This window comes from Calliphora vicina, chromosome 1 (assembly GCF_958450345.1).
Source record: "Calliphora vicina chromosome 1, idCalVici1.1, whole genome shotgun sequence".
NCBI lineage: Eukaryota > Metazoa > Arthropoda > Insecta > Diptera > Calliphoridae > Calliphora > Calliphora vicina.
Window position 1 is genome coordinate 147,787,204 of NC_088780.1, and position 27,649 is coordinate 147,814,852.

The window sequence follows — 27,649 nt, forward strand, 5'->3', positions numbered from 1 at the left end:
TTGTGCTAAGAGTTATCTATTTGCCACGTATGGTGGTGTTGGAAAGGAAATAAATTACTGTTTGGTATAACTTTCAAAATTAAACACCATTGGCACCACAGTAGTACAAAAAGCAACAACATAAAATAATAATTATTATTATAATAAAAAGAGAAATGACTACAGGTTCATAATTACTCGTACAGCTAAAACACCATGCAACAAAATAATTTCTATATATAATTCCTACCTACAGCCTTATAAGCAAATTGCGCATGCCGACCTGTCAGACACATCAGACACCACATACTCAAACATGCATTGGACGTCTCCAAATGCAATTGTTGTCTGTCTGTCTGTTAGTTCGTCCGTCCCTCTGTCTATTTAAAAGCTTACGCACGCATACGCATGAAAAAAAAAAATACAGAAAATTGCAATGTATTTATGATGCAAGTGTGAATTTAAGGCTGTACAGTTGTAATGAAAGATTAGTTGATGTTTGTCCATGAGTATGAAGTGTCTTATGGGACATGTTTTGTGTTGCAACAACAAAAACAACAACAGCAGCAATAACAACAACAACAAAAAAAGAAAAAAAATCGTTTGCAAAAGACTAAAATGAGTGATGGCGCTATAAAATGGCGTAGTTTATGTGATGAGATGGCTGTTGCTGAGCTTTTTTTTTTGTTTTTTGTTCGTTTTCCAATATTTATAATATTTAAACTACCACCAGCTGAGGTTAAAGACTGGTTAATGGTTATGAAAATTAATTAAAAAAAAATGAAACACAGACAAAAAAGCAAAAAATAAAACAACAAAAAAATATTAGCTGATATATTTCTCCTAACAACCATTTATATGGAGTTCAAATAACTAAGAATGTTTAAAGTGTTTAAGTATAAAATACAAAAAAAAATTAAATATTTAGTTTGGCAGTATAACTGGTGTTTACGAAAAATTTAGCATGTATTTTCAAACCTGTCATTTGAAGAAATGTTTGTTTAAGCAACTTGTAGAGGAGTAATTTGTTTAAATTAGTTTTGTTAATTTTGTTGTCAAAATGTGTTCGATTTGAGTTCGAAATTTTGTAATGAAAGCCTACCAATCTGAAATTTGGGAAGGATTTCCAAATTCGATTGGAAATCCTTCGCATTAGGTGCTGCATGCAGAGAAAAATTAAAGTTGTACATGTTTACCTTGACCATTTAAATTTTTTAACAATATTATGGTCACTGTAATTACTTAAATGTAGGATTTAAAATAGATGGCGTATCTTTTGAACTCCGCATTGGTTTTTAATAACTAATAGTCATTTTGAAGGGTTATTTTATTTATTCTCACTTAGTTATTGAACAATAAAGTGTTTTATGCTTCGAAAATTTAGATTTTGTGCCAACAAAGCGTCATATGAAGGAAGTTTTGCTTTATTTTTTTAATTTGAAAAACTGTGATACTGAAGCCTGGTACCGATGGCTCAGCGAAGGTTAAAGTGAATGTGTTTCATCGGATTCAGCGTTCGAGAGATCGTTTGTGTGGTTCAGAAGTGATGATTTTGACACGAAAGACAAAGATCGCCCAGGCCAGCCAAAAGAAATTGAAGACCAAGAATTGGGGGCATTACTAGAAGAAGATTGTTGTCAAACTTAACAACAGCTTAGAAAATCATTGGGAGCTATTCAATCAGCAATTTCAAAACGCTTAAAAGCGTTTTGGTAGGACCAAAAGAGTCCTATCTATTATGAGCTGCTGAAATCTGGTCAGACCTGAAAATTTGAAATAATCCCTCATCTTTAAGTCATAACCCCAATAGTAAGTTCTCGAAGTTGTAAATGGTTGTTGCACTTACAGCACAAAATCAATTATGGTTTTGAGATAAGATCAATACACAGAGAAAAGAGATTCGTGATAGCAAATGAATTTGTTGCAAACCGAATGATTCTACATTAGCGACCGAAATGTATATCTAGTTGTGGCTACAAAATTTTGGAAGGGACAAAAGTTTGATTGCTTCAACCGAAATTCTTCATTATCAACTGACTTTCTGTTGATAGAACCGGAAAATTCTAAGTGTGCAACCGAATCATTCGGTTGCTATCACGAACCACTTTTCTCTGTGTAGAGTTTCATATCAATTTCAAAGAAAGTTTCAATCCGAAAAGAATATATTTTTGGGGGGGAAATAAAATTCAATTTGTTTTCAAGAAATACTAAATTGACACAAATTTCCGAGAATAATCAAAATAAAATGATTTAAAACGAATATTTTTTATTTATTTGGTCAAATGAAATTAAGAACCTAATTAAAACTACAAACTAGCAGACCACACGCGTTTAATGGGTGTAATTTACACTCATTACAAAAAACCAAACAAAACAAAAATGGTGTAAACACAAGGTGAAAAGTGTCTTGTTGGGAACATTACATGTTTGACACTTGTTTGATGGACTTGTGCACAATAAAGTGCTTTTCCGGTATTAAAAAAAAAGGTTTTTATTAGTTCACTAAATGTCTTGGTTTTGTTTTAAGAACTCATAAAATGTTTATTAAAAATGATTCTTAAGAATCTCTATAAAAAAAAACCAAAAAAATAAAACTTAATACAACAAATGTTGGTAACGAAACAAAGTGGCAGTAGTTTAGGTTGTTAGAAATTTGTTATAATTACAAAAACACACAGCCATGCCAACTAACCAAAAACAAAAGGTCATGTAAAATTACAAACTTGTGCCGGAATTGTTTACACTCTATACTCGTTGTACAAACAAGTGTCTGTTGTTTAGTAAGTGATCTTTTGAAATTGTAACAAAAATCAACACAGGAATAAAAAAGAGAAACATAAAAAAAACTATGATGATCAAACAGGTGAATTGTGTTTGTTTTAGACCTTTGGCAGGGCAACATTAAACATGGAAAATTTCAGATGAAATGGTTGATTGAAATAATAATAAAACAACAAACAACATTTAAAAGATTTATTACGGTAGAGATTTCATGACCAGCAGCTTCCTTTAATGTTGTAGCTGACATTTACGTTGTTGTCATTGTAGTTGTTGCTGCTGCTGTTTGTTTTTGTTATTTCCATTTTAACATAAAATGTCAAATAAGTGTCACGGCGCATGCGTAAATGTTTGTTATTCACCGCAACTTAACAAAACTACGTAAAATCCAACAATAAACTGAAAATACTCGTGTACACATAATACGAGTAGAGAGACTGACGACTTCCTATAAATTTTTGGAATTTTAAATTATTTTTTTCGGCTTCAATAAATGAATTTTAAGTTCAAAACAAAACAAAAACAAACATTACGAATATTTTACTAAGAATCGTTGGAAATTGAGCACTTGTATTGTATGTTTGTATTTCGGCTGCTTTCTCCTTTTGTTGATTTTTCTGATTGCAACAAATGTCGATAATCGGCCTTTAATCTCAAGTGGTCATTTTGTTTCTTATTTTTGGTATCAAACATTGTTTAAAAACAAACACATTGCATGTCACTGCTGTAACAACAGGAGGGCAATCTGAAAAGTCCTTTCGTTTTTAAAACTTTTATAATAAAAAAACTTTGTTATTTCCTTTAAATAAAAATACTGAGAGAGGAAACATCCATATTTCTTAAAAATTAACTACTTAACCATCAAGATCATGACGCATTTCTGCACAATGAACAAATAAGAAAATATGGTCGGTCAAGCCCGAGCCCGATAATTTTTCTTTTAAGATATCAATCATTTATTTTCGTGAGTGATTTTCGGAAGAGGGCCTTATATGGGAGCTATGACCAATTATGGACCGATCACCATGAAATTAGGTCGTGTGAGTTACTACTATATGAAAGTTATTTATGTTGAATTTTGTTAGTATACCAACATTTTTAAGCGATTTATGCACGTTAAAGTGATTTTCGGAAGCGGGTCTATATGGGAGCTATGACTAATTATTGACCGATCGTAACAAAATTTGGTGACATGAATTTTGTATATATAAAACTTATTTGGAGCGAAACTTGTGTAGATACCTATATAAATTAAACATTTATGACCGATAAAGTCCAATTTCTAGAGGACATTTGTATGAGGGCTAGGTGTAATAATGGACGGATTTCAGCCAGTTTCAATAGGCTTGGTCCTTGGGCCGAAAAATTTATATGCACCAAATTTTATCGAAATATCTTAAAAATTGCGACCTGTTCTCTGAGCACAAGGTTTACATGGACAGCCAACCAGCCAGACGGACGGACGGACATCGTTTAATCGACTTAGAAAATGATTATAAGTCGATCGGTATACAGATTCATGCTGAAATGGTGTGATGATGAAGGGTTTTCAACAGAGTAGTGAGAATCCATGAATTTATATCTTTTGCGATCAAATTTAGTATGAATGTTTCGATTCGCGAACAATTCGAACTAAATTCGCTCGCGAAAGAAATAAATTCATGGATTCGCATAACGAAAGAAAGAAATAAAATAACCTTTGAGGAAATTTATGGAAACGATAGAAAATTATATTAAAATCATTTTTCAGCCTGACCTCCTGTGCCCCTTTTTCCTTTATCATGTTTGGAAACTCTTAAGACTATTGCGTAACAACTTCAAACAAGGTTGGTTGGTTGTTTGGTTGACTGGCCTTCAATGACTTCAATGAAAGCCTTGCGCTTGGCCTTTTGTTTTCAAACTGCTTTCGAACATTGCGCAGCATTGCATTTGTAGCTGGACGAAGACGACGACACTTGTAAAATTCAATTTCAGTTATGTTTTCTTAATGTCGTCATATTTGACATCTTTTCATATTGTATCTTGTTATAAATACAATTGTTTTGTCGGTTTTTTGATGTTGTCGGCTTTTGTAGTCATTCTTTAATTTTTCCAACGATTTTTGTGATTGTCCGTCCATCCGCCTTTCTATATTGTTTGTCTTGTTGTTTTCTCGGTTTTGTAGGGATACAAAATAAATATGATTTGTTTGTCTTAAATGATACTGTGTCACCCCCTACTTGAGTGTAACGAAATTGTAATTTTCTAAATAAATATAATATTTTAGATAATAAAGGAACATGATTGGGAAAAAAAACAGAAACAAAGTTAGTAGGATATTAATGATAATTAAAAATATTAAAGAAACACTAAATACTTGTTATTGAAAACAACATTATTGTATTCAGAACTCATGCAAATGTTATTAGATACTTGGAAAATTTATCTCGAGAAAAAAAAAATATTTTTATCAACAACATTCGCTTATAGTTTTGGAGATAAAGCAGAGGAAACCCAAATACGTTCGTTATTCGATACAGTTCAAATTTCATGAAATTTTTCTTAAATCATGTAACTTATTCTTAAAATGTGTTTTGGTATTCTTCATATCGTTAACATTTGACCATAAGAAAATGTTCTTCCCCTTATAATAGTTTGAAAAACTTCTATAGCAATGCTTTTGATCAGGTCTTGTCGATTGCAAACTATGCAATGTTTCAAAGATCGAAATGTAAATAGACTAATTAAATTGAATATTTAGATCAGGAGATTAAGAGTCGTTGTTTCTTTGAAAAACACTGATGTCATTTGATTTTATTAAACTAATTATAGTTGAAAGGATTGGCAAATTGGAGGTGAAACAGGAATTCCACCTCCCCCCCAAAAACCCGAAAAGAAAAATGTAGAACAAATTTTGACAAAAATGTAGAACAAATACTGTATTTTTCATCAAAAGAACTTGAAAAAATTGGGTGCATGACTTAAAAATGCAGGATTTTTAAAAGTTTTTGGTTTTTATTTTGAAACATTTGTACAATATAAATTTATTCAAAGTATTGGTCATTGTTAACAACGACCTTTTCCCATCTTTCTGGCAACATATACACACAGCCTCATAAGTGAGTAAACACCAGCGAATTTTTTGAGTTTTTTAAGATCACAAAAATCATTATAGTCCGACTTAAATATTTTTTTTTCAAAACCGAATCTATTATTCAACGCATTCTCCTTTTAAAACTTTTAAATTTTAATCGATAGATAAATTTTAGGATTTTCATTATCTTAAAAAAAAAATCAAATAATTTTTGGTGTATACTCATTTTTGAGGCTCACTGTATATTCCGAGCCAAAAGAATTGCTCATCTTTTGAGGCTAAGAACGAATCAAGCCAATATCCGATAATGAGTTCCAAAGTGAAGCGTATACCAGAGAGAGCGTTTTGCTTCGATCGAAACAAATAGTAGTCGGACGAGACAAGGTCTGGACTATAAGGCGGGTGAGGCGAAACTTCCCAACCACTTTATTCTAAGTAGTTTTTAACAGGTTTTTAACATTGCAACATGTGTCCGAGTGTTGCCCAGATGGAATATTACGGTTTCATGTCTGGCAGCATATCCTGGGAGCTTTTCGACCAAAGCTCGCTTCAAGCGAATCAGTTGTGTTCGGTACATGTCTCCATGTGATGGTTTGGCTAGATTTCAGCAGCTCATAACAGATAGGATTATTACCTCAGTGCCATGGATATTTGACTTTGGTGTCGATTCGGCTGGTTGGCCAGGCGTAATTTTTCATCGCAAGTAATGATTTGGTGCAAAAATGATTTTCTTTTATAGCGTTCAAACATCATTTCGAACATGCAAAATCGTCTTTCAAGGTCTCTCGACTTCCATTCGTATGGTATCTAATTTTTGATGATTCCAGCTGCTTGCAAACATTTTAAAATTGCTGATTGAGTAGCGCCCATTGATTTTGCAAGCTCTTGTTAATTCCGACATAAATCTTCATGGAGTAATGTCACCAATTCTTCCAATTCGATCTTTGTCTTCAGTGTCAAAATCACCACTTCTTAACCGAACAAACCATCTCTCGCACGAAACCGATTCACCATAAGCTTTTGTTAGCAATCGGTGTACTTTAGCGTCACTTTTTTTTCAAATTAAAGAAGTTAAGCTAAACTTTCCGCATATGACGCTTTGACATTTTCGATGTAAAATTAATTTGTTGTTTAAGCAATATCGATCTCTGGTGCTCGGACTTGAACCGAGTGTCACCTTGTACAAATTCCTTAAATTTAGAGACTGGAATTTGTCTGGAAAGCTTTGATATGGCCTTGATTCGGTATAAATCGTGGGACAATTGATTGGCGTCTTTAAAACTGGTCTGTGAGGTCATGTGCAAACTAGTTCGGTTCAGGTTCGTTCCTTAGCGTCTGAAGTGGTGTGCTTTTAATATGTTTTGCTCCATTGATATCTTATCATTCTTTTAAATAGTTGTCAACACTAGATCTCTATGTTTCCAAGAACGAATTTTTCATCTCCTTAATCCTCAGATATTTTGAAATCTTATTGCCACTCCGTTTAACGAACTGTATAGTGTTTTGGAAGCCCATATCATATGTAAGTTTCGTAAGTATCATCGTCTATTAATCTGTACATTCGTAGTGATTCTCTTGAAGCAGATTTACATATTTACCTTGATTTGTGATATTATGAGAATTGTCTCAATTTCTCTGTTCCATGATGATTCCATTGTGTCACTTATCCTTTTACTCAGTGAATAGATTTAGTCGATAAATTATCGATATATGACCTTAAGGGTATTGAAATATATGACAGGATTGACTATAATAAACTGTAGTGTAAAGCCAATAAGTCATCTTCAGATTTGTACCCCATTTATAGCAAATATCCCATCACAAAAAAGTTACAGTTTCAATCAAGTAACATTTCTAACATGACGTTAAGTATTTTTAATAAAAAAAACAACCCATGAAATAAGTTCTAACTAACAGTTTGATATATCATCAACGTGGCGTCAAATTGACTATCAAACCTTTAATTCCCTACATTTAATTTCTCCATTTATTTTCTTGAATGTAGTTTAATTTAAACTAATCAGCAAAAATCCCAACCAGAAATTTACACAAATGAAGAAACTTGATCTTTAAATAATTTGTATAAATAACTTAAACTTTTTTTCTGGTAAATAAAGAGACCTTTTTGTCAGTTGTTCTTTTTTTTTTGAGATACGTAACGTGAAAATAAAATGGAAATAAATAAAACTACTGTACGATTACCGAACAGAGTGGAAACGATCATAAAAAAAAGAAAATAATACAAATCTAACAAAACCACATGCTGGGGATAAAACTTATAATGTGATAGTGAATTTACTTAAAAGACAAAAAAATATATATTTAAGAAAAGCGTACAAAAAAAAAAAACTTTGTATGCGGACACGTATGCATTTAGAATCTAAAGAACAGCAGATGAGGAGAAAAAAAAGTCTTAAGATATTTAAAGGTAGACAACATGCTGTGAAAACCACTGATATTTAAATGAGATAAAGTCAGAAACGTCATGCTTTTTGGACAAAATCATATTTGTGATACTAATATAAGGTGCCTACATATCCATATATATATAAGTAAATGTTGTATGTGTATAATTATGTATACATTTAGAGGGATTTATGTATGTATTTATATTAGACTGCTGCAAAATTTTAGGAAATTAAAACTCACTTCAAGCTATAGTTTATAAATGCAGTTATACTGTAAGACATCTTTAAACTTTACGAAACATTATTCATCAGATTCATTTATATAAACCAGATATGGATATGGTTATGGCTAAATTTTTAATAAACCACGCGAATATTGAATTTAACCTTTATTCCCAAATTTGGCCATGTTTTCTGTAAACATATGACTATTATATTTAGATTTGTTGAATTCAAATCACAGCCACCTCTAAAGAATTTCTGGAATATATTTATTTGTTTGCCTACTTTGGTATATCCTTAAATACAACGAATATAAACTTTCATAAAATATTTTTTAATTTTACCTTTTAAATTGGTGATCTCTATCTAACGAATTTGGTCAAAATATCGGTATACATATGATCTGGACTATAATATTCAGAATTTCTTTTTCTTAAACATGATGAAAGATATCCAAAAAAAAATATTTCAATGAACTTTAAGGATTTCAGAGGTAAGAAAGCTTTAGGCAAAAGAACCAGCTAAAATTCAGCGCTTTCCGCTGAACACCGTTCTCTTTAAATAATTAAGTTCAGAATTCAACGTAGCAATAAACTTTTCAATTTAAAACACTTCGTTCAAAAAACCAAACAACCATAACGATGATCTTGTTATCGTGCATTTGTTGTGGTACGCAACAAGACCACCATTGGCTATATTTTTGGATATTTTAAACATAAAAAGTATTTTACTACAACAACAATAATAATAACAAGTAAGAGTATTTTACAACAATGTTAATAAAACATGAAGTACAATTCACCTAATGAGGTTTGAGGAATGCGTTAATAATCGCACAAATAGACATGATCAATAATAATAACACGCAACGAATTATAAAAACCAGACCAGATCAAAAACCAAACCCTAAGCTACATTATGATTATTATTATGATCATATACTCCAGACTACAACTCAGCGATCGTCTACTAGCATAGGGCATAATAGCAGGGCATACCAGTAGTACGAATAGTAGCTGGAAAACAAATTCTTAATTAAACATTTACGCATCAAGAAAACAACATAGACCAACCGTAGGGAACAGACAGACAGGCAGGCAGAGTCCTATAAAATAAGAGTAAAAAGTACATACAACATGTAACTAAGAAACTGGTAGCTACAAATCCATATTCACTTAAATTAAACAAAACAAAACAATATAATAATAGTAACAATAACAATAATAAACGTAATAATAATAATTTAACAATAATATAAGGAAAGAATGAACATAGAGCATTGCATAGACCAACGGAACGGCTGTTTGTATGAATTTTCGGTTTGAAACCCTGCAGCTTTTTTAATTAACTACAAATACCACCAACAACAGCAACATTCAACAGCAACACGAACACCAACTCTCCAACTTAAATGTTATAAAGTATACATTTTTAACGAAATATTGTTTATTTCTTTCTTTGAATACTATTTTTTTACAACTGAAGCGTTACAAATTTAGTTTAACGAACAAAATTTTGAACGCACATGCCACAGTCGTAGTGGCGCCACAAATTGTTCAAACAAATTTGTTGTTAAAATAATGTTAATGATGAAATTCTTTTTTGTACATACATATTTAGGTTTTTGTAAGTGTAATCAAGAAATCATAAATCACTTAGAGGCTAATTTGTTAAAAATTTAATAAATGTAATACATTTTTCAATAAATTATATATTTAATTTCTATTAATAAAACATTCTTTACGAGCTCATAAGTAGTAGTAGTAGTATTTGTATGTTAAATAGTGTATAAAATATTTATTGCTGCTAAATTAAGTTTGAAAGATTAGCATTTAAGTTAGATTAGTTAAACTGAATTTAGATAAACACATACAAAGTATTTAAAGCAGATCTACATTTACTAAAGTGTTTTGATGAGAGAAAGTTTAATAAACCATTTTCCGAAATACATAGTGTCAGTAGTTATGACAAATACAATGGCCCATAATCATAGTCAAAAATAAAGCACATTTTAAGAGAATTAAACTCGACTTTACTTAAGAGTGGACTTTAGGTCTATCATAGACAAGTTAAAGTATACTTCTGACGCTGAAGTCGACTCTAAATATAAAACTAGCTGAAGTTGTTTTTAACTCGTTTAACAACAGCATCAGCTGTTCTTCGCCGAGTAAAAAAGTTCGTCACAAAGTAAAAAATGTTTAAGTTACAAGATATTGGTATAGATTTTGCAATTATTGAACAGTTATCAATAAAATTAGTACCAAAATATCGTAATTATGATATTAATCTTATCTTTTCCATTTTTCCACAACAAACAACTTTCTTTCTTTAGATGTCCCGGTTACTTTTATTGTTTACGTTTTTTTGATTTTTTTTTTCATTTTGTATGTCAGCTGTTCAGCGTTGCCACTTGTCTGTTTTTTGTTGTATATTGTATGAAAACATTTTCTACATTTGCGGTGGCACCCAGTTAAAGTCGGTTCAATTTAAAACATACTTTAATTTTGACTATGGTTGCAAATTAATAAAAAGCTGGTTTTTATTTTAAAGTTGTTTTTAAAAAGAACCGACTTTAGTGTTTGACTATGATTATGGGCGAATATGTGGCGTCAAGTTGTCACACGGATTTCAAATAAAATAAATATCTTGTTTTACCACCAGCAAAAACTTGACACCTATTTGCAATTACTGAATAACATAGTTTTCAAGACCTGCTACCTTATTAGGGTTCCTAATTTCCCGGACTTTTTTCTTTCCCGGGAGGAAAAACCAGAAAAATTTTTTCGAATAAATTGACTTATAATTGGGTTTTAAAAGAAGTATAAAATAACTATATTTGGTTGTACAATGTTGGTCCAACCCATAAGGCTTTCTAATTTAATAGTGGCATTTTATCGGTATGTTCACAGTCGTAGTTTTAATTAGTATAAAACCAATGAATTCTTTGTTTAATTAAAAAACTTAAGAATTTTGACTTTGCTAAATCTATAAAACATGCGTATTAGAGACATTTTTCTTATCTGAATGTAGATAAACAAATTTGAACCACTATTATTGTTATTATTTTCTCTCAATATGAATAATATTCATTGAATATCCCTAAAAGTTGTAATGTTAGGCATCTTAATAATTCCTTAAAGCGCATAAACTTTAAATTAGATTCATTCTTAACCCATTTCTTACCAATTTAACCAAATTTTTCAGCTGTGGCTTGAGTTGGGCGAAAAAAATGTGTTATTTCAACCGTAATAATTCTTTGCCAACTGACTATCTGTTGCTAGAACCGAAAAAATCTATGGATGTATAGAATGATTCAATTAGCAACAAATTTGGCCTTCGAAACCAGTCTGAAAATTGTAACTTTTAGAAGAAAACTTATGAAGAAATTTCCGAAAATTCCCGACAAACATTTTCCGAAAATTAACAGAAAAATATTCCCGGGAATTTTTTCCCGCGTAGGAACCCTAATGAGCATATTCCGTGTTTACTAAAAACGGTTGCTGCTATTTTTTGCGATTAATGGATTATAGTTATAATTATTTTTCTCTAATTCTTGAAGTTAAAATTTCGTTTAATTTAGAGCTATGTGTATAGAATAAACGCATAGAACGGAAGGAGAGAGTAATAAATTGGAAAAAATTACTCTCTTTTCACACATACGGGTGATGCAATAACAAAATACATACAATAAATTCTCATGAATTAGGTTTTTGACAACAGACTTAGGTTTTTGGCTCTCAGTTACCTATCTAGTTGTCATCTATGGCTATGTGTTTCAAACAGAAGTGACATTTGGAAACTCGATTGGTCATTTACTTTTCAAAAAACTCACTTTTTCAAAATATGCGCTTATAATATGCACTATAAACAGAGAAAATATGCACTAAAAATTACAAAAATATGCAATAAAAACAAGTTTTTTTATTTGAAAAAAAAGGTCACAGTTTCAATAATATACATATGTACATTACAGTTCGTTTGTGACCAGGTCACTTCATTTGTTTTTCGGGTATCATAATTTTTTCTGAAGGTTTTTGTGTAAATAAAAATAATGAGGTCCTTTTTTTTTGGAAAATTTTCACTCCTTGTGGTGGTTCAACATACCACAACGTACCTAAAGATTTTGAGCACATTTTTCTGTAGAGCAAAACGGGCTGTATATATTGCAAATCTGATTTTACCAATCGATTCTGCATCAAAAATTAATACAAAATAAATCTCATAAAAAAAATAAAAAAAAGAATTTTAGATTTTTTAAACATGCACAATATTTCCATTCGTGTGCGTTGAACCACCACAGAGATTGAAAATTTTCCAAAAAAAAGGACGCCATTATTTTCATTTACGCAAAAACCAGTTTCAGAAATAAAGATGTAATTTGAGCACAGAAATGCTAACTGGCTTTTAATATTATTGTTTTTTAAAATATCTTTAATTTTTTTAATTGAGTGATTATCAAATTGTTCCATTATATTTTTAATTTCATCGAAATATTTTCCATAGTAGTCAGCCGCATCTAACCTTCCGGTTAAGATAACTTGTCAAAAGTGATTTTACTGACTAAAAACATGCAATTGCATAGAAATCCTTGCCCTGGTTTATCACCAGTGCATTCTTTAAAAAAAAACAGAGGAAAACGAAGTGATAGAGAAAAACTATAAATATTTTCGTAGTCTATGAAGTAGCAAAACATAATATGATTATGTCCAAACGTATTGTGATTCCACCTCAACCCCACCTCAATATGGTTATGCAAAAACAGGTTGGTGATATGATCACATATTATGGTTGAGCACAATCATATTATGATTTCAGCTTAAGTATAATATGATTATTTTTATCACAATCTGCTGTCCCAATATACATTGTGGAGTTGATATGTATGTTTGACTGTATCATTCACATTCTTTAAATACACAGTGCAACACATAAATGCAAACTCCTTCTCGTGTGGAATTTCACGAAGTATGTATGTCCTTATCAAATCCACATTTGAGTTTTGCTAGTTTTAGCTGCTGTTTGGAATTTAAGAAATCATGTATATTTTGGATAAAAATAGATTTTTCCGATGATCATGCAAGTTTTCTCAAGGAAACCAATTATAATTTTGTTTTCCTGTCTTCGGTATAATTGTAGCTATACTAGAAGAAAAAATGTAAAACAAACTAAGATGAAAACAAAAAAAAAATATTTTTAAATCTTTTTTCTCCATTTTTGGTCAATAGCTGCCAAAATGTGAGAAAAGTAAAGGAATCTTCAGAAAAGTATTCCTTATAATATAATTAATAATTCTTCAGAACATTGTAACACTGGAAAAAGCTATTTTACACACAAAATTCGAGAACTTGAGGACACAGAAAACAGAATTTCGTCTGCTCATAAAGCATTATTTTTTTTTAGAAAAAAAACATCCTTATATAAATACTAAGCTTCATAAATACTATGAAAACTCTGAAACATTAATATAAATGGTAAAATAGTTGCGTACTGAATTTCGTTGTGACAAGGAAGTTGCCGAACGTTTTGGATTCGTAGTTGATGTCTCTACACCCGAAAGATGTGAAAAAAAATCACGATATAGGATTAGCCGATCGAGATTGAAAGTGCGAGAGATTGTGGTTTCTATTGGCATCTCACATGCCTCAGTGGATTTTCAAAGATCACTTGGGTATGAGAAAGCTTTCCGCAAGACGCCTGTCGCGTTTACTCACAATTGGGTACCCCAGAGGGTGCACACATATTCGAATTGCTCCCTCATCCGCCCTATACTCCGGATTTATCCACGAGTAACTATTTCTTGTTTCCAATCCTGAAGAAATGGCTTGTCGGAAAGAGATTTGACTCCAACGATGAAATTATCTTATCTCTCTGGAGATTGGGCAAATAAATAATGGTAATGCAACAGTTTGAAATGTATGAAATGGATCGTAAATATTCAAGAATCGTAATCTATTGATATTCTTGGGATTAAAATGAAGAGGAATATTCCCAAAATCTTCAGCCATCCTGTCGGTATGCAGAATAAATAACTTAAAGGCCTGTAAAGATACTCCCCCTAAGCTGGTGAGCGATGAGAAACAAAAATTCGATGCATTATTTTGCTCTTCCCATTTTGTCACCTTTTATTGCTCCATTTGTTACAACGACCGCTGTTACAAATGCATACTAATCAAAAAAGGTCAAGAGCAATAATTCACAACTATTTTTTTTTTATATTTATTCTGCATTTTAATTTACGATAAATTTCCAATAGTTTTACAATTTTATGCTATGCTTTTATTGTATAATATTTTGTAAACTGGAACACCACCTGGTTTTTTGCAATAACATTTATTTTGCAATGTTGGGTTTTAAAGGGTAGATAAAAATGCAATAAAATAAATATTTCCGTTTTGAAATTGTTTTTAAATTTATGTAAATACTCGCATTCGTACGCATATATAAAAACAAATATTATCTCATGAATATATAATAATAACGATACGAATTCTAAAATTATACTTGTAATCGAGCTGTTGTATAAACATTTCCTTTAAAACATTGTTGGTCATGATCCACACACACGGTGATGATCACGATGATGTTGTTGGCACATGTTAAATGAACTGTATCAATATTTTGATCCTGCATCAGAAATTAGCTGCACGCATACATTTATTTTAACTCATAATTGTTGAAAAATTCATACTCGTGCAATACATTAAATGTATATTTTGAAAATGAAAAAAAAACTTACAAATAAATGAATAAATAAATGATGATGGTGATGCCCAGGTCATTGATCAAATAAAACACTTGTTTCATTGCACTCAATGCCAAAAGCAACAAAATATGTATATGTAGGTATGTGCAACAATAAAACAAAAAGACGAAATGGTTCAATAAAAATTGTTTTCTCAGATGTCAAACATGACGACCGTATACAATAAAATTCATTGTTGCACCTTTTTCTGCTTTCATTTACATTTTCGTGTACAAGACGAATATGGACGATGATGACGATCATGCTGCAGTTGAAGATGATGGTGATGATAATGACTGGGAACACTTCAAATATGAGAGGAGTACAAAATGAATACATCAATTTACATGATGTGTTAAAAAGGCAATGCTGTGTCATCTACAACTACAAAAGACTTTTAATGTTCCAAATAAAATAAAAATAAAAAAAAACGCTCATACACACGCTCGCCTCGAAACAATGAAAAGGACTTTGAACAGTCATCATGATCATCAATATCAATTTACTGCTTTACTCTATAGATCAGCAGAAAAAAAAGGAGTATATTCCCTAAATTTAAGCGCCTATTACAGATTATAATCATGGACTTCAACATCATCATCATCATACTCATACTCATGCTTGCCAAGTCATTTTGGGTTGTGGTTTTTCTCCCGAATTCTAGTGTTCAGACAAGTAATTTTCATTTGTGTTTTATTGAAAAATTCATTAATTTTCTTTTGAATTGTGTTGGTGCTAGATATTCAGCTTGCAATGCGACACTTTTTTTGTTTGGTTTGTTTGATGTTTTAACATTCATGTTTAATTTATTTACAGATCAGATCAGCATTGTTGTGAATTGGTTTTTATATAGAAATTTAAAAACAATAAATCATCATCTGTTTTAGGCGGTCGGCTGGACGGTCATAGCAAACCATGAAAGGTAAATGTTGTTTTTTAATGAACATAGAAAAGGTGTTGTAGATGTTTATGGAACATAATCTATTCTTCAAATATATACTTGTTGGGAAATGTAACAAGTGTTTCATCTTTTGTTAAATTTCCATTTATCTTGTAAACCGCAACATAAATATTTAATAAGAATTATTCATTGTTATATTTACAAAAATCATCATGATTTTGGAATTTTTTTTAAACAAAGTTAACTTTTGTTTAATTGTTAGCTGCAGTATGAAAATCAATATTGTGTCACTATATGTATATTATTACAATATATAACCGCCTCAAATTTAGGATCTTTATATAAGTTCTGCCTCATTGGCAGAAACTCCGTGTATTCCGACAGACTACACGCAGAGAAAAAATATAGTTGGGCTGGTTACTGTAACCATTTCAATATTGTTACAAGTTTTTTAACTATATTATAGTCACAGTAACCATTTAAATGATTGTGGTAACCATAATATGGTTAATTTACGATTCACATGATTGTATCAACCATATATATGATTACAGTAAACAAATATATGTTTGTGACAACCATTTATATGATGAAGGACTTATCATATTATGTTGCTCTCGGCTTAAGGCTTATCATAATCTGAGAACAACATATTATGATAAAATTATTCATCATAAATATGGTTGCCACAAACATATATTTGTTTACTGTAACCATATATATGATTTATACAATCATGTGAATCGTAAATTAACCATATTATGGTTACCACAATCATGTAAATGGTTACTGTGACTATAATATTGTTAAAAATCTTGTAACACTATTTAAATGGTTACAGCAACCTGTAGCTGTGAGATATCTCAGTAGGTCATTGTGTTTAGACCCGGCTACCTCACCAAGGTTGGTCAATGTATAGTTGCCCATGAATTTATGTCTCTTGACACTCAGGGCTGGGCATTCGCAGAGAAATTGGAAAATCGTGTCCTCTTTTTCCATATCCTTACAACTACGACAATGGTCGTTAAAGTGGAGTCCCAGGCGATTTGCGTACTTGCCTAACGCCCAGTGTCCCATTAATACTGCCAGCAACCTTGATATATCGCTTCTATTCCGGGTTATCAGTTGCATAGTACGTTTTTCGTTAAAAGATGGCCACATCAACTTGGCTACCCTACATATGTCTAAATTACGACATCTATTCTCAGCCTTTGTAAGAAAATGTCTGAAGATGATACCTTTAATAGTCAACAGTGGAATTGCTACTGAGACCGCATTGGAGATATCTAAGGCATATCCCATTCTGGCTAGTTCGTCTGCCTGTTCATTACCTTAGTGGTCCCTGTGCGCAGGTACCCAAACCAAAGTAATGTCAGATAGACAACCTAGCCTTGACAGAGAGTTCTTACATTGCCTAACTAGTGAAGATGAAATTGTGTAAGCATTCAGTGAGAGAAGTGCCGCCTGACTGTAGACAAAAATACCTATATTGCCGCGGTAAATACGATAGTAATGGTATTCCGAGGATACGTTCCCTCAAGTTTGTCAGAGCCGGTCATTAGCAGAATAGGTGGGACACAATCTTCTCCTCTTCTAGCATGAGTCCCTATTATACAGTGTCCAGTAATAAAGGAAACAATTAGCCTAATTTGCTCACGGCGCAATTGCTTAAGTAAATCCAAGGCAGTTGACTGCTTTGGTCAGACATCAAACTGTATTCTTATACCCAGAGCATTAAAAGTTCCTGATGCGATAATATTTATATCAACCATAAATACAAATCAAGCAACATGATTTTCTCGTTTGTATTTCGAAATACAACATTGAGTTTTGCGAGCGTTGAAAATGAATCTCTTCGCAAGTCTTCACTCAGAAATATACCCTAGTGTCTTTCATAAAACATCTCTATTCCACTGTAGAATTGTATGTGACTTCTTTTCGTCCAGAATAATCCAGAATACTGTTTTCCCATCTGCTCAAACTCGGCAATGGCCCACTCCATACCTCTATGATTACCCTAATACTATTTCCGGCCAGGTCCACTAACCATCTGTACTTTCCGCATTAAGGCCCTTTAGATTCTGCAGTCAAATCTGCACATAAGGATTGGTTAGTCCAGAGTAGAATTTTGTATAATACAACCCTATGGTAGCGGCTGAGTGGTGGTTTCATCAATTCGCCCTTAGGATGCAAGGATGGTTTTAAGCCTCATTCGCAATCTCTTTGAAATCAATATTTCAGTGTCTTGGTAACCAAAAGAGTCTTACCTCACAGTGTTTCATCAAACTGTTCAGTGCTCTACGCAGCCTTTAACTCAGCCTGACTATACCAGAGATTCATCTAAGTATTTTATTCACATTTTTTTAATGAGAATTCATAGAATAGTGAATGAAATAAAGAATTTTTTTAATAATAATTATACACTCGCAAATCAATTAAAAACGAGGATTTGTGAAAAACCTTTTTATTTTTAGGTTGATCCTCCGGTTTTCCAACGATCTAAATCGAAAACTTTTATAAAATATAAGCAGTGAAGCCTTAAACATTCGATTAGATTAAAGAAAGGTTTACGTTGTGATAACAGCGTGATACTCTCTGTATGGAATTACTATGCATTCTGAAGAGATTCCTCAAAAACTTGATCAGCCCAATCATGAATAAAAAATCCGAGGAAGTTTTTTCCCTTTACCCATTTTTCCTATACAAATTCAATGTTAAAAATGGGAAAAGGGAAACAACTCCCACGGATTTTTTATTCATGATTTGGCTGGATATATTTCACAATATTGTAGACTCATTTGAAAACGTCACTATTTCCAATGAATCCATTCTTTTAATTTCTTTAGATTCTGCTAGCTTTAGCCTTTCCTTTCGCCACTTCTTCAGGACACTAACTTGAATTTCTTTCAAGAGCTTTAGGTTTTATAAAATATTTATTATGAACGTTTGATATTTACCATTTACATCCTTATTAAATTAAAACTTATTTAAAACCAAACTAGACTATAAATATCAAATGTTGCATTTGATTTGCGAAAATTTAAATAAAATTGAACAACAACTCTACTAAAAATTTTACACTCATTCGAATGTATTCCAAAGTACTGGGCAAAGGCAATTGTATATAAATCAAATGATTTGTACAAGGTCTAAAAAATTTAGCAGCAGCGTAGGTTAAAATGAAATTAATAGGGATCCATAAGATCATTTAATAAGAGTAAAAATTGCAATATCCAACAAATCTAACATTTTGAATCTGCGATCATAAAATTTATGTTTCTGATTTATTTAAATTTAAAGTTCTCCGCTTCTATAAAAACACACTTTATATTAAATGGACACATTGTAATAAGAAATTGTGTGATTTGAGCACTTTAAAGTACTTTTCGGTTTTTTTTATACAGCATATTAAAATACAGCGTCGATTCAATAACCAATATATTTGCAAATATCTCTTCTTATTTGAAAGTTATCACCAGGGAAACCAAAATATGCAAATGCATGTTTTTTCTGGTGAGTCTAATGGGCACATGGATAAGATATTTACACGTTTCAGAAGTATTTAAGAATTTTGGCATCGATTTGTTAGTGCATATTTTTGCATATTTTATCCTTAAATGCATATTTTTGCTTATATTTGTTTTAAGGGCATATTTATGTCATGTTATTGCGTTTTTAGAGCAACTTTAGCAAAAACAAATTTTGTCTTACTTATTTTTCGTCGTTGTATTACAGGTTTTTACTTCCTTTGTTTAAAATTCAAAATTGAAAAATAGATGGCTTTTTTATACCCTTCAACTTCATGAAAAGGGTATATATAAGTTTGTCTTTCCGTTTGTAATTTCTACATTTTTCATTTCCGTAGTATATATATTCTGGATCCTTATAGATACCGGAGTCGATTAAGCCATGTCCGTCTGTCTGTCTGTTGAAATCAATTTTATGAAGACCCCTGATATATTCGGGATCCAAATCTTCAATAATTCTGTCAGACATGCTTTCGAGAAGTTTGCTATTTCAAATCAGCAAAATCGGTCCACAAATGGCTGAGATATGAGGAAAAAACCAGGACAACCTCGATTTTTGGATTACTATATCATTAATATAGGCAGTATGGATATCTAATGATAGATATTTCAAAGACTTTTGCAACGACGTATATAAGACCATAGTAAGTTGGACCTACAATAGGTCAAAATCGAAAAAAATATTTTTTAACCCGAATTTTTTTTTCACCAAAAAAAAAAAAATTAGAAAACAAAAAATTTGTGTTCACCTAAAAATATTAAAATTTTTTATTTTGAAGTATAATTTGGTGAAGGGTATATAAGATTCGGCACAGCCGAATATAGCTCTCTTACTTGTTTTAATATACAATAAGCACTATTTTAATAATAGCGCCATCTAAATATCAAATTTTAGTTCTAATTCAAACTTAACCGTTCTAAGTGTTAAAGAAATATTATCTTTTAAATTTGCTCCTATAACATCAGTTGATGTCGAAAGAACATTTTCTATCTATAAAAATGTTTTCAGGTCCAATAGACAACGATTTTTATTTGAAAATTTAAGTCAATATTTTGTAATTTATTGCAATAAGAACCTTAATTGAAGAAGTGACTTTATATTTATATAAAATATCATGAAAAATACCTCTCGATGCCTTTTCATACCTTAAGTTCCTATAGTTTTTATATTGTATTTATTTTTTGTTATGCTTCTTTTAGTTCATGTTATTTTGGTTTATTTTATGTTACTATACCTTTTTAGAAATGAATTGTATTGATTTTTTTAAATAAAAGTATATTTTTTGGTTAACAATTATGTAAAAGTTTGTTTTTTGAAGAGCATATTTTTTAAATTTTAAGAGCATATTTTAATGTTTTTACTGCATATTTAAAGCAGGTTTCCCTGGTTATCACAAAGAATCCGATCATATAATACCCCACTTTATACTACGTCTGATGACGGTTCACTCAATAAAAAAAGGTGTTAAATAAAAATTCCTGTAACAGTTTTTTTTTTGTTGCTGTTTGTTCAGAGTGAAAGATGGCAAATAAATGGAAAACTATATACAATTTTCGTGGTTGTCATTGCATTTTAACGCATGTTACCAGCAAATACTATTTATGAACTTTTGGTAACAAAGTGTAGCATATATGTAGAAGAGTGCAGAGAGCCTACGAGAAACATGGTTTAGTAATAATACTGCAACATCAGCTAAGTTTTGTTACTATAAATGTGTAAACACATACAAAGCGTACAATCTAAGCGTTACATATATTTGAATGTTGCATTAAGAGGTGGCAGAAAGGAGAGTAGGTGAAACTGCGTGTGCGTTCGTTTTTAAAAGCCATACGTTAAACCAGCAAAACCGTAAATAGTGTCATGAATTATTTCCCGCACAATAAATCTAGCAGTCCGGGAAAAAAGCGCCAAGTTTTCGTTTTTCTTTCTGGAGAGGTAGAGTGTGGTAGATCAGATTCATTACTACAAAGTTGCCATAAGTCTTAATACAAACTCACACATATAGAGCGAGAGAGAGGCAATGATTTAATTTATGGCAAATTTACAATAAATTAAAGAATTTTTTTCTTGTGATTGTGCAAACACCAAAAAGAATTGGAAAAAAAAACGAAGTATGTAGTATGGTGTGGTGATGCAAGGATAAATATTGTACGAAAAGAAAACAAAAAAAAAATAACAAATGCATAGTTATGCTAATCATGTGAAGCTGTAACCACAGCAGAAGCAGTCAATTTACCAACTAGCAGAATGTACGTATGTGAGCTGTGCTATGTTGCATGCAATTTTACTAATGGGTATTTAGTTGAAAGATTTAAACACACTCACTAACATTCACAATTCACATAAGAAAGAGTATGTATTTCGGCTGAAGTTAATAAATTCCAATATTTTTTTTGTTTTCAAATGCAAATGCACACAAATGTTTGTTTTGGAACTGACCTACCTTTGGTTGCCTCCTGGTCGTGTTTGGAAAAATTTATTGTTTATTGTATAAACAACAGCCAGAATAACAACAAACCCATTTGATTTTCTTTTTATTGCCAAAGTGCTGGTTGTTGGTGGATTGTTGTGGTAACAACCTCCAAAAATTTAAATGCCACAAATCATGTGAAACATTCAACACAGTAATAAAACAAAAGTAACAACATGAACAACACACTCGCACTCTCGCACACACACACACACTTACAAAACACCCAATGTCAAGTTGTTGAATATTTTTGGGGAAATGAATTTTTAAGTATTTAAGTTTTTGGTTGTTGTTGTTGTAGTAGTATTAGTCGTTGTTGTTTTATGTAGTCACCACATGAAACAGTCATAATTTATACCAACGACACATGCAAAAGTCCTGCTCAAGCAAAAATTATTTTAATTCTTGTTATGGATTTGGCCCAAAATGAACTTGGTCATATAAAGGCAACAACAGCAGCAACAAATTTAGCAATAACTACAAAAATGTGTGTGTGTGTGTTTTAAACAACAACTATAAGTGTTTAATTACTTCTCGACATACAAACACCAAATTCAAAAAGAGCGTATACGTTCTGGGGAGACCTTTTGATTACATTAATTTTGTCTCCAGAAAACAAGTGAAACTGAGACTGCTCTACTCACCAGTATCTTAGACACATATTTATCCCAAAGACAAATTTGCTTCAAACTATAAGGAAGATCCCTACTCTGTTTTGTCCATGTTCTAAATGAATAGGGAGCCTTGAGTTGCAAGGTGGAACTTGCAACGTCAATCTTTGCTTATAAAAGAAAGGCTTTGGAAACCGTCGAGGGTTGTCATCAAGGATCGTGCTATATTATTGAATTTTGATTCCCGGGAATGAACAGATTTTTGTATTATTATTCGGGAATGGAAAAAGTCCAGGAAATTACGAATCCTAGGTCGGCTAATATGGGTACAGCTCCAGGAAAAGTTAATATCCGCTCTTATAAAAAAATGACTATCAATACTCAATCGTTTAAATTGGTCAGTATGAGGACAAAGACTATCACATATGCTGACGACGTTGCAATAGATATTTTTAGTAAATATCTGAAAACATTGTCCGACTGTATGGATTCTGAGTGTCTTATATGGATCAAGTGTAAATCCGTCAAAAATGTGATCGGACAAAAACTTTTCGTACAGTGCAGGAAATAGTTATTACCTGAAGCTGTCGTTAATATTCAGGCTAGGATGAGTAGGGCTATTATTGGTATATATTCGTGTAAGAAGTTCATTATGTTTGGATGTTTGAAGCTGTAATTAGACCATTATTGTTCTAAAGTGGTGGAAATTGATGGGAGACGGATGTACATCGCAAGGCCTTCGAGCAAATACTCAGGTCTGTTGCGCTTATAATAACAGGATCATTATGTTCAACGACATCCAAGACACTGTTCAAGTTGATGACTGACGGTTGATTTGATGGCAGAGCAGTGGGTTTTATACTGAGAGGCGAGTTTGAACGCTGGAATGGGACTACTGACATTAATGGGTCACGGTGGTTTGGCTATTGATTGCGGAGATAATTCTTCGGCAAGCTATTTTATAAATAAGTTCCCTTAACGGACTTGTGGCTATCGGAAATCTATTCTCATTGTGGAAGCAACCCTAATTGTATAGGATAGGATGGATGGAAGATTCCTTGTAAAGGGATATGAATCAGATTGCATGTCATTTCTCCCATTAGAAGGGCGGAAACGTCAAGGTATTATTGGTGATATTTTCTGATATCAAGTCTGATCTACTGCGGTATTCGATCTCAGTTGATCTTCAAATTCTGGTTACTTAGTTTCTGGTGAAATTTCCAAACGAGGTTCGACGATGGAGGTAAAAATCAACCACTTGATTTGCATTCCAATCGCAACAGGAGATGTTGATACACAGCCAAAGTAAAAAAAGAGATTGAAAATAAATTAAACCACTTCTTCTTTGTTTCTGTCCCTGATTTGTCAACATCAGCATTATTTGATTCCAATAACTTAGAAAATTGTCACAATCTTATTTACATAAGGTTTGGGCCCTATGTTCCTTATAGCAACGACGGGAATACATACAGATATAAGTAGTGATGTAAACTTTCGCGATATACTTCTGTCTTGGTCTGTGATATCAGCACACTGTTTTGTTGGACCTTAAATATAAATATTTCTCTGGGATCAGCAAGTATTGAAATGAAGCGGAGAATTTTTGAATATTTCATTTCACTTTCCGTACGTTCTTCATTTTGTTCTCAACAGGGGACCTCTAACAGAAATTATTGTATTCAGCACCAAGTTGTTGCGCATTCAGCTAAATCGGTATGAGCTGAACAGCAGTCAGTCCCTGTTCGTTATCACGAAATTGAGATCTCATATATACATTCTTTGAAGAACTTCGCGTAGTTCGATATATTCCTGAAGTTTTTACATTGGCCCATCGGAAGGTTGCCCAGCGTCAATTATTGTTCATTCTTAAAATACAAGGATGCTTGCAAAAACTTTTCATCTTAGCCTAGAGCAAGAGAACTGTCAAAAATTCCACATTGAGAAAAAAATAGTCTTCGTATGCAAACTTGAAGTTCATATTCAAGAGAACTTCCAGTATAGCATCTTTGAAGCTCAACACGAAAGCTTCTTCGGGAGAATGCATTCCTACAGAAGAATGTATTTCTGAGAGAGAAGATTGCTTAGTAAGAAAAGACAATCAGACTTAGTAAGAAAAGACAAGTGCTTAGTAAGAAAAGACAAAAAAAAAAATTCCCCAACATCTAGCGACGCCCTTGATAGATATGAGATATGTGGGGGGGGGGGTTGTAGTTTATTTTTGCTACAAATATGTGTAAAAACAAAGAACATTACAACAAATTTGCATACAACAACAACAAAACACATTGAGCAGGACAATCAACTAACAACAACAGCAAGAAGAAATACATGAACAACAACAAAGTGTGAACAATAAATGTCACTCATGGTCGTCGTCGTTGTTGTTGGTGATTTAAACACTAAAATAAAATATTTTTTAAATTGCAATATTGTTGTTGGTTGTTGTTGGAAACCAGCAACAACTACAAAGAAACTGAACAATTTTTATTTATGACTTTCACACGTACTAGTGACAATTTTTGTAAATAAATCAATTTGGAAACAGAACACAGGCAACAACATAATGTGCTGCATACAAGGCGATGGCAAAAGTGCGAGCAGTAAGTGGCAGGATGGCAGGCAGGCAGGCAGCAACGGTGGCAACAGAGACAACAAAGAGCGAGAAAAGTTAATTTGTTTAAAATGTTCATCAATGTACTCCAATGCAATGGTATGGAATGGCTGAATGAATGAATGAATTGGTTGGTTGGTTGAAATATTACTTATTTTCCTTTTTACTTAATTCATTATTCTTTTACTCCCTAATGGCTGTTAATTATATGCGAGCGATCATGATGTTGTTGTTTGCTGTTGCTGCTGCTAAATGCCCTCATATTAAGCGTTAATTGAAATATAAACACCTCAATATATAAAATTGTATATTTATGTCCATATCCATGTGTGTGTACTTACTTTATTTATACCATTAAAGAAGAGCAGATGAAAGATGATAAAGGTTTAGATTAGTTGCTGGGTTAAAAAGATGAACATGGTGCCATTACCATCATCATCATCGACATCCACCAGCGCCATCACTATCGCCAGCAATTACCATGATGAAAATGATGTGCTGCCTATGCTGTATACTGCAAGTTTGTTTGTATAAATCAGTCTGTCAATCAATAATAAACTAAACTGTTGGTTTCATTTAGATCTTGTGTCTGTCTGTCTGTCGGTATGTCTTTCCATCAGTCTAATCCATTTTCATTTCAATAAAATTGACATATCAAAACATGACGTGGCAAGTGCTACTTTATTTTACTTTTCTCTTATTTATTTATTATTTATGTCTTTAATATTTAAGATGCTGGTTGGTAGCTTGCTGCTGGTTTGTTTAAGTTTTGAAAAGAGGATGCAGGGAGGAAGCCTGAGTTTAACATGTTTAATCATAAGTGATGAATTTCAATTAATTGGGGATTTGTTCAAGTATGATTTTGTTTGGTAAAATAAGATGAATTTGTATTGTACTTAGAGTTAATACTTAATGAAGACTTATGGTATTTAATTATAGTAATTATGGGCGTTACTACTTATAGTTATAGTACAAATTTAAACAAATAGTTTTACGGAATACTCTCGGTGTAGGACGGTTTCAAAATACCTTTTCTATTTCGAACGACAATAGGTTTATGTAAATAAAATTAAATTTTTTTTTTCAAAATATTTTTTTCCAATTTTTTTTTAATTTTTTAAAACCAACTTTTTAAAAATGAAAATTTACATTTTTTTTTGGTAAAAAAAAATTCGAGTTAAAAAATATTTTTACCGATATACATCGTTGCAATGGACTTTGAAATATCTATCATTAGATATCCATATTTTTTATACTAATGACTTAGTAATCCAGATATAGATCAAAAATAGGCCAAAAATCGAGGTTATCCCCGTTTTTTCCTTATATCTCAGACATTTGTGGACCGATTTTAAATAGCAACCTAGCCGGGAGAATTCCCGATATATTGATGTTTCAAACATGTTTGTAAGTTATTTGGGAGCTACGGAAAGTTGATTTCAACATTCAGACGGGCAGAGAGATAGACGGACATGGCTACATCAGCGAAGTCGACACAGAACTTGCTGCAAGTTTGGTATTCTTACTGAGTCAAATGAGATACTTAGACCTAATGTTCAATTGTGATACAACAGGTTGCTTCCTAAGAAGAGTGTCCACCAGAAAAGATACCCGAGATTGTTATAATGCTTATAATTCGCACTAATTCAATGTTCGATAGGTCAGACAGTTCATCGAAGATAGCAAATCTCATGAAACATTGTAGTCCATTTTGATACAACGGGATGCTGTTCAAGTAGTTTACTCAATGTAGAATCAACCCAAAGTCATTAAATATCTCATAGTATTCTCCAATGCAATGTAGGTCAATGAAGATCAATAGTTTCCTATACAATGCGAGATAGTGGGTTAAGAAGTGTTCATCGTTTTCTATTTCGTTCTCAACAACGCAGCGCTGGTTGAAATCATCGTATTCAAACCCCAGTTGTGGCAATGCCGTCCAATGAGATAGATTCTAATTTCACAGACCGCAGCACAGAGATATGTCACCTAGTGATCGAACGTTGACAGTAGATCAATATTTGCTATTTTGTTGGTTTCATTGTCGTGTTTGTAAGAGAACAAGATTGCATTAGAATCTGGTGCAGCTTCACGGTTCAAGTTAGTACCCAGTTTGGCAAGCTTATCCACGCTGAAAGTCTTTGTACCCCAGGAGCTTAATAATTCTTATGATAAATTGTTCAGCTATCTCGTTAAAAGATAAGACGCACTCAATAGCTGTTTTTCTTATCTCCAGAAGCTCTACTCGTAAAACTAACTTAACATTAGGTTTTTAAAGAGGTATTGAACTCCTCGACCCACAGGATATTTTTGCATCCGTTTAGTT